The sequence below is a fragment of the Boleophthalmus pectinirostris genome, unplaced genomic scaffold (genome assembly GCF_026225935.1).
Source record: "Boleophthalmus pectinirostris isolate CB_2022bp ecotype Guang Dong unplaced genomic scaffold, ASM2622593v1 HiC_scaffold_10, whole genome shotgun sequence".
NCBI lineage: Eukaryota > Metazoa > Chordata > Actinopteri > Gobiiformes > Gobiidae > Boleophthalmus > Boleophthalmus pectinirostris.
In genome coordinates, this window is record NW_026570971.1 from 34,748,255 (window position 1) to 34,755,754 (window position 7,500).

At 36.6% G+C, this 7,500-nt stretch overlaps 1 protein-coding gene across 1 annotated transcript in view; it reads left to right on the top strand.

Moving 5' to 3' along the window:
• txlnbb (taxilin beta b) overlaps positions 1-7,500 on the top strand; it is a 30,913-nt gene that overhangs the window by 464 nt on the left and 22,949 nt on the right.

Below are 7,500 nucleotides of genomic sequence, written 5' to 3' on the forward strand. Positions count from 1 at the left end.
GTCACCTGCTTGTTTCTATGGAGATGTCACTGCTCTGTCTGGAATGTTCCACAGTGTGACACTAAACAGTTCTACCTTACAGTTAGTTATTCAATTACCGGTGTTTTTTTGTTTGTTTGTTTTTGTTTTTTCATTGTGACTGTGAGCAGCGTCGCCTCTCCACTGACACTTTCGGTTCTGGTCTGGTCTCCATGAAAATAAAAAGTTTAATGCCGTACTGTGAAACATTCTACATCTCTATGGAGACAAGCATCTGACAGACCCTCTACCAGAAAAGTTACACAGTGCGGCTTTAATTTGTGTACTGTTCTTGTTTTTAAAAATGTGTGCGTAAAATGTCTGAGAAAAATGGATCACCAAAGTAAAATCACTCCAACATATCAGAAATTAAATTACATTCAGAATTCATTTGAAGTAATTATGCATATAAACAGAAAAATATACAGGTCAACAGTAAAAATTTGAATTATATTTTAGAATTAGAATAATTAGCAGAAACACATAATTATATTTAATAAATGTTTCTAAATTGATAAAACTTCAAAATTGTTTTAACCATTGATTTGTCACATTTTTACAGTGTACCAGTAAAATACTCACTGTAAAATCAACTACTTGAATTTAACATAAGAATTATTTCAGCAACTTAGTACAAACTTCATAACATTATGATTATATTTTTACTTTTTAGTTTTAGTTTTGGATACAAACCTTTCCTAATTGATCACATTTTTATTCAGTGTAGTTTTGTTTCAACCCGTTTTAGTTTGTACTGTGAGGTTTTACTGCAGAATTAACAATACAAATGAATACTATTACTACTACCGCTACGACTACTACTACTACCACTACTATTACTACTACCACCACACCACCACTACTACTATCACTACTACTACTACTACCACTACTACTACAGCCACTACCACTACTACTATAATACAACTACTACTACTACTACTACCACCACTACTACTACTACTACTACCGCTACGACTACTACTACTACTATCACTACTACTACTACTACCACTACGACTACTACTACTACTACTACTACTACTACTACTACTACACTACTACTACTACTACTACTACTACTACTACTACTACTACACTACTACTACTACTACTACTACTACTACTACTACTACTACACTACTACTACTACCACTACTACTATATACAACTACTACTACTACTACTACTACTACTACTACTACTACTACTACTACTACCGCTACGACTACTACTACTACTATCACTACTACTACTACTACCACTACTACTACTACGACTACTACTACTACTACTACTACTACTACTACTACTACTACTACTACTACTACCACCACTACTACTCCCACTACTACTACCACTACTACTACTACCACTACTACCACTGCTACTACTACTACTATCACCACCACTACTACTACTAGCGTCACTACCACTACTACCACTACTACCACTGCCACTACTACTACTACCATTACTACTACAGCCATTACCACTACTACTATAATACAACTACTACTACTACTACTACCACCACTACTACTACTATCGCCCCTACCACTACTACCACTGCTACTACTACTACTATTACTACTACTACCACTACTACCACTACTACTACTACTACTACTATTACTACTACTACCACTACTACCACTACTACTACTACTACTACAGCACTACTGCTACTACTACTACTACTACTACTACTACTACTACTGCTACTACTACTACTAGTACCACTACTACTAATACTACCACTACTACTACTACTAGCGCCACTACTATTACGACTACTACTAGCACTACTATCACTACTACTACTACTACTACTACTACTACTACTACTACTACTACTACTACTACTACTACTACTACTACTACTACTACTACTACTACTACTACTACAACTGCTCTTTTAAAATGATCCAAAGAGACAGAATAAAGCAGAGTTATTTTGAGTCTGGCACTGAAGCAGCTCTCGTTTGTATAATCGTTGTATTAATAGATCAGTTCAAATCTTTGTGTGCACAAAAAGAAAAGTGAGTGAGGAGGAGGACGAGGAGGAGGAAAAGAAGGAAGAGAAGGAAGAGAAGGAAGAGGAGGATTGTGAGAGAGTTTGTGGATAAATAAACGCGGCGTCCATTTTGAGCTGAGTTTAAAATAGCAGCTTCACGGTCTGAACAGGTGCCATGTGTCTCTGTGAGTGAGTGTGTGCGTGTGTGTGCGTGTGTGTGTGTGTGTGTGTGTGTGTGTGTGTGTGTGTGTGTGTGCGTGTGTGTGTGTGTGTGTGTGTGTGTGTGTGTGTGTGTGTGTGTGTGTGTGTGTGTGTGTGTGTCAGAGCTGTCGAGTAAACAGGAAAACACTCACACAAACACAACTATATTTTATCCAGGCAGTGGTGGAAAAAGTCAAATGTATTACTTAAGTAAAAGTACAGACAGATACAAGGGCAAAAATGACTCAAGTAAAAGTAAAAGTATCATATATAAAAACAGACTTAAGTAAAAGTATTGCAGTACCCATTTAAATGTTAAATGTAGTGATATTGACCAAGAACAGTCACTATTTCTGAACTGTTCTGTGGAATTTCATGTGTATATTTGAGTTTTTTGCTTCAGGACTTGAAGTAAAAACGTTTAGTCAGGATCATTTAAAATGTACCTTTCACTTTTTTGTCCAGTTCAAAAATGTAGCTGAGTAAAATGTACAGATATCTGCTCTAAAATGTTGTAATGAAGTAAAAGTAAAAAGTATCCAGTGTAAAAACTGACTTATGTAAAGTACAGACACCTAACAGCTGTATTTAAGAAGAGTACTTCTACTTTTGTACTTTGTTACTTTCTACCACTGTCTAAAAGTTTTCTTATATATGAGGACTGGTTATACATTTTAGGTATAAGTCCTCTACTACTACTACTACTACTACTACTACTACTACTACTACTACTACTACTACTACGGTTACTTCTACTGCTACTACTAATACAACTGCTACTATCACAGCTGGTACTACTACTACTACTACTACTACGACTACTACTACTACTACTACTACTACTACTACTACTACTACTACTACTACTACTACTGACTACTACTACTACTACTACTACTACTACTACTACTACTACTACTACTACTACTACTGCTACTACTTCTAATAGTACTACTACTACTACTACTACTACCACCGCTGATACTACTACTACCACTACGACTACTACTACTACTACTACTACATCTAGGCCTAGTAGATTGATGATATCAATAATATGTTTACTACTATTATCTGTACAAGCTTAGTACTACTGCCATGCTATAGTTAGTTTCACTACTACTACTACTAAAACTTCAAGTTTTATTCAACTACTGCTAGTACTACTATTACTACTAAAATAATATATTTAATTATGAGCTTTGTATTACAAGGAAAACACATTCAGATAAACATATAAACTACAACTACTACTATAACTACTACTACTATTACTACAACTACTACTATGACTATTACTACAACTAAAACTACAACTACTATTACAACTACTACTATTACTACTACTACTACTACTATCTCTTCGACTACAGCTGTACTAGAATATTTGGTTACTAGATTAGTACTAGAGTAAAATACAGAGCAGTAAATAAAGAGATCTTGTAATAATAATATAATGTCTTGTATTTGCTTTACAAGTTTCTCAAAACAGTGCAGAGCTAAACAGTCGTCATGGCGATTCAAAACAGATTGTGTAAAGGTTCATGTGGATTTATTACACAACTAAGCCAGTTAAAAATACTCCCTACTACTTCTGTTACATGCAGGTCTATCTACATTAATGGCACCAGTAATACAAGGTTGGTACTACTGCTATGACTGCAGTGGTCACTACTACTACTACAAGTACTACTACAAATTGTATTCAAGTACTACACAAAATATTATAGCTGTGTCTGAAATGCTCTGTCCAAATGTATTTATCTTATACTTTATATTCAATTATTAGGTGTTTTACTGCTAAAAATCTTGTAGCCACCTCTCCACAGATCTGATATGTAACTTGGCCTGGTTGCATCATTCGCTTGTGTCCATGGAGTTTAGTTTAATGCCCTAGTGCGGGACTAAACGGTGGACCAGACATGCATCATGAATTTCAGACTTCCGGTCATTGTACAATTCATACTGGGAAGGATTTTCCACAAAAGTGAGCATCAAACCGTCATGTTTGTTTTCCCAGTGGGATGTGTCTATTGACAAAGCCGATCTTTTCAAGTCTTTTGAACCATTTCACTTTTGTTTCTGGTTCTGATATTGTCATATTTTAGTGATGGGATTCAGACATGGTAATTGTGTGGTTGTTGGATCCTAACAGCGGAAAACAGCTCGAGAAATGGGCTTTGGAAGTTTGCGAACTCCATAAATGCAAAAGGGAATCAGATGTGTGTGACTCAAACCTCTGTTCAAACTGTTTCTCTTCACAACAGAATTGAAAAATAGTGAAAGGTGAAGGTGATGGGCAGGACTGATCCACAGGAAGGACCAAAAATGAATCCTTTGACTGCCTAAATCATCTCAAGTTTGCAGAAAACATTTTGTATGTGAAGTGCTCAACCTTGGTTACGAATTTAACAAGTCAACGCTAAAGCGAAAGGCAAGAACAAGAAAGTGCAGCTCAGTCTGTTTGTCTTCTGCACCTCTCGCTTCACAAACGGAATTTTGCTTTGTTGTCGCTCCACATACAAAATGTTCTCTGTAAACTCGGGATGATTTAGTCAGACAAATGTTTCCTTTTTGGTCCTTCCTGTGGATCAGTTCTGCCCATCACCTTCACCTTTCACTATTTTTCAATTCCGTTGGGAAGAGAAACAGTTTGAACAGAGGTTTGAGTCACACACATCTGATTCCCTTTTGCATTTATGGAGTTCACAAACTTCCGAAGCTCATTTTTCGAGCTGTTTTCCTCTGTTAGGATCCAACAACCAAACAATTATAATGTTCAAATCCCCAAACTAAAATATGATAATATCAGAACGAGAAACAAAAGTGATATGGTTCAAAAGACTTGAAAAGATCGACTTTGACAATAGACACATCCCACTGGGAAAACAAACATGGAGGTTTGATGCTCACTTTTTTTGGAAAATCCTTCCCAGTATGAATTGTGCGTTGAGCCAGAAGTCCAAAAGTCTTGATGCATCTATTCCAGGAAAATAGAATATATTACTTCAGAATGGAGACAAGACAGTAACGCCCACTCTCCTAGAAAAGTTACACAATATGGCTTTAATCATGAAGTACAGGAAGTGCTCCACTGTGTTTTTAAACTCCACACACCTTCACTAGAATCATTTGGATCATTTCAGCTCTGGAACTGCCAAACTCTACTGAACTGAAGGTAAAAGGAGCTGTTCACCTTTGGAGATGTAATAAAGAGAAACTCAAACACGTGTGAATGAAACAAAACAACTCTGCATGTGTGTTTGAGGAGGTAACGACATTACAACATGGTTTAAAGTGTAATATAGGACCTTTAACGAGAAGCTGTTATAACTGAGTGACATTTTGACCAATCAGAGCAGAGTGACAGAAGGATCATTTGTCTTTTACAACTTTTTGAAATGTGAAGAAAATGCAGATTTACATTTCACACCTGAATACACAGAGACTACTCTGTTGTTGCAAATAAAGGTTTTCTTCTGTTGAAATTGAAGTAGAAGTAGTAGTAGTAAAGTATAGTAAATTGCCTAAATACTATATGTCTATAAATACTACTTTTCATTACTGCTGTATTATTACTAATATTATGTATCATGAATTTCCTTCATCATCCATCATTCCATTCATCATTTGAAACAGTTTGCACTGTTCTAAAGTTCTTCCTCACTTATGCCTTATACATTCAGATCATTCTATTTACAGTGTTGGGGAGTAACAGATTACATGTACCAGAGTTACGTAATCAGAGTACAAATTATGAGTAACTGTATTCAGTTACAGTTACTGTTTCAGTGAGTGGTAATTGGATTACAGTTACTTTGTTGAAATAAATGGATTACACGGCAGTATTTTCCTGTTTTCACTTTATTTTTATTTATTTATTTTTTTGGTAATTCCACTCATTGCTGGAAACTAAACCAGGTCTAAACCAGGACTAAACCAGGACTAAAACCAGGTCTGAACCAAGTCTAAACCAGGACTAAAACCAGGTCTAAACCAGGACTAAAACCAGGTCTAAACCAGGACTAAAACCAGGTCTAAACTAGGACTAAACTAGGTCTAAACCAGGACTAAAACCAGGTCTAAAACCAGGACTAAAACCAGGTCTAAACTAGGACTAAACTAGGTCTAAACCAGGACTAAAACCAGGTCTAAACCAGGACTAAAACCAGGTCTAAACCAGGTCTAAACCAGGACTAAAACCAGGTCTAAACCAGGTCTAAAACCAGGACTAAAACCAGGTCTAAACCAGGTCTAAACCAGGACTAAAACCAGGTCTAAACCAGGACTAAAACCAGGTCTAAACTAGATCTAAACTAGGTCTAAACCAGGCCTAAAACCAGGTCTAAACTAGATCTAATCCAGGACAAAAACCAGGTCTAAGATAGGTCTAAACCAGATGTAAACTAGATCTAAACCAGGTCTAAACTAGGTCTAAACCAGGACTAAAACCAGGTCTAAACTAGATCTAAAACAGGACTAAAACCAGGTCTAAACCAGGACTAAAACAGGACTAAACCAGGACTAAAACAGGACTAAACAGGGACTAAACCAGGTCTAAACCAGGACTAAAACAGGTCTAAACTAGGACTAAAAACAGGACTAAACAGGACTAAACCAGGACTAAACCAGGACTAAAACAGGACTAAACCAGGACTAAACCATGCTGCGTGGACGTGTCTCCTCCTCTTCTATCACTAATATTTTTAATATGGTTAAGTATCCTCGTCTTTGCTTCTCTACAGCAAATCAAGTAATCCAAAGTATTCAGATTACGTTACTCACTTTAAGTAATTTAATGGATTCTGTTACAAACTACATTCTGGGGTATGTAATCTGTAATCTGTAGGGGAATACATTTTAAAAGTCACCTTCACAACACTGTCTATTTATTCACCATGATGAGTTTGTAAACACTTTTCACAAACTCTCACAGACCAGAGCAGAGTTTTGTCTTCACAGTAAATGATCACATTTTCACGCAGCTTTATACATACGGCAAAACACTTTACAACAAGGAACCACTCACACATTCACACACATTCATACACCAGTGCACACAGACACTGGGGGTGAGGTGGGTTAAGTGTCTTGCCCAAGGACAGAACAACAGTATTCATCTGTGTGAACTGAGCTCAAACAATGATGTTGATGTCGTGCGCAGGATTCAAACTGCCAAATTCAGATCAGTGGACAAACCCTCTACCATCTGAACTACTGTCACCCCTGCTAACAACAACAACTAGCATGCTAACATCACACAC